Source organism: Acipenser ruthenus, chromosome 13 (assembly GCF_902713425.1).
Source record: "Acipenser ruthenus chromosome 13, fAciRut3.2 maternal haplotype, whole genome shotgun sequence".
Classification (NCBI taxonomy): domain Eukaryota; kingdom Metazoa; phylum Chordata; class Actinopteri; order Acipenseriformes; family Acipenseridae; genus Acipenser; species Acipenser ruthenus.
In genome coordinates, this window is record NC_081201.1 from 15,434,048 (window position 1) to 15,436,104 (window position 2,057).

A 2,057-nucleotide genomic window follows, 5' to 3' on the forward strand; every position below is an offset into this window, starting at 1 on the left:
TAGCGGTGCCCCGTAGTCCCGCTCCTAGGAGCTAGCGGTTCCAATCTTTTGTGCTATTCCATCTTCATGTCCTGGAGTCTGACGATCCTCCACTCCGCGCAGGCCTTGTCCTTCCCGAGGGTCCGGATGTCTAGAATTACAAAGTCCTTGATAAGAGTTTGTGCCCTTCTGGTCGTGGTGATAGTGTCTAGCTCCTGCTTGTGATAGACACAGACGTTACGGCCTTCCCACAGGATCTGCTTGACAACATTGATGACATGCCAAACGCACTTAGCTGTGCTGGTAGCGATTCCTCCCGCAGGCCCATAGAGCACAGTCTCAGCGGTCATCTTGGCCGTGTCAGCAAACCTGTTTAGGAAGACAGAGACAGAGAGCCAGACACTGCCAGCCACATCACACTCCCAGAAGATATGGGCTGGTGTTTCTCTCTTGCGGCACTTTGCATAGGGGCATGTTTCTACTTGGGCTAGTCCCCTCCTGAACATGAATGCTCGAGTGGGGAGTGAACTGTGGACGGTGTTCCATGCTATATCCTTCTGGACATTACTGAGGCAGCTGTGAGACGCATTCTCCCTGATTTTTTTGGCTTTGGGTGAGGGAGAAAGTAGCTACTTTTTTCAATTTCCTGGGAACCGGCAAGATATTTTGTTACAGCCTTGTATTCCCAGGAGGCCAATTTTGCTTTATCGAAGCCCAATTTATATATAGTGTCCCTTAAAGTTCAATAGAAGGGGGGGGGGGTCCCAGGAGTACGGCACAGTGTTGTCAATAGTGCAAAGGCCCAAGATGGCAAAATAGAAACAATTCATGTAACATACCTTCCTGTCCAGGGCCTGGATGTTCTTGATAGTTTGTGTGAGCCCCTGCACTCGGGTGAGCTGCACAATGTCCGGGACCCCCTTACCTCTCTTCTTGTCTGCTTTACTCATGGTGGCTCGCTTTACCCTCTATCTCGCTGCCCCAAATAAAGCGGTGGATAATGCGGTCCACCACTTTTTTTTTTTTTTTAGTAAAAGGCGAAAGATTTATTGGAGCTGAAGAGAAGACTGAGCATGGGTTTGTTGGCGGCAAAGTCCGCCTGGCCAGCCCAAAGGCCTTTTCTATCCAGTGGCAAGGCTAAATGGGGAACCCTCCTCCCACAACGCAACTGCCGTTTTGGTCCTGGAAAATTGGCTTTTTGCTGCTGCCTTAAGTGAATGCCTACCTTGATTTGCATGCATTAAAATCGCTCCTCCTCCAACAAACGCAAAGCCTTCTGGGTACACTGGCCTGCTGCATGTGCATAGCAGGCTGTCCCTCATCGTCTAGCTAGGACGGCCTGCCTTTTTTTTAAAAAAAAAAAAAAAAAAAAAAAAGCGGGGGGAAAAAAATATAACCGGAGAGGGGTGCACACGCACACAGTTTACCTCTCTCTCTCTCTCTCTCTCTCTCTCTCTCTCTCTCTCTCTCTCGACCTTTCTTGTGCACAGTTCCCGGAGGTACTGCAATACCGGGTCGATGTGTGGAGTGGACGGAGCAAGCCCCGGTTCCATCTCCTGCTTCCAAAAATCTATTTAATAGACGGGGGACGTATTGGATATTAAACTTTAGAACAGATTTATTTATTTATTTTATTTATTTATTTATTTTTGCATATTTTCAGTTATTTAACACACCTCTCAATTCTATTTCTAATGTCGTTCTGCACTTTCTCTACTACAGAAATCTTTTGCCTCTATATTTTTATCCATGTGTTTCATACCCACATCTCCATATTTAACACTTATAATTAATCACAAAAAAAACTGTTGAATTACCAATACAGTACTTTTTTGTAAGACCTTTTAAAATTAAATCTTAAATCATATGACAATGTAACTCCCAAACCTACCCTGGTTAATTTGTTTTGTTCTCTCCCAAACAGAAATAGCAAAAGGACACTCCCAAACACATGTTCTTGAGTTTCCTCCATGAAACATGTATTTCTTGGACAAAACTAGTTACAACCGCCGCAGCGGTTCATTTGGAGTCTATTTTAAAACCGCTTTGATATGAAAAACAAACTATTGGATACAACT

The 2,057-nt window shown here is 45.0% G+C and overlaps 1 pseudogene; it reads right to left on the bottom strand.

Annotated features, from left to right (window-relative positions):
• Nucleotides 1-1,456: 1,456 nt before the first annotated feature.
• Nucleotides 1,457-1,601, bottom strand: LOC117971239 (U2 spliceosomal RNA; annotated as a pseudogene).
• Between the last annotated feature and the right edge of the window lie 456 nt (nt 1,602-2,057).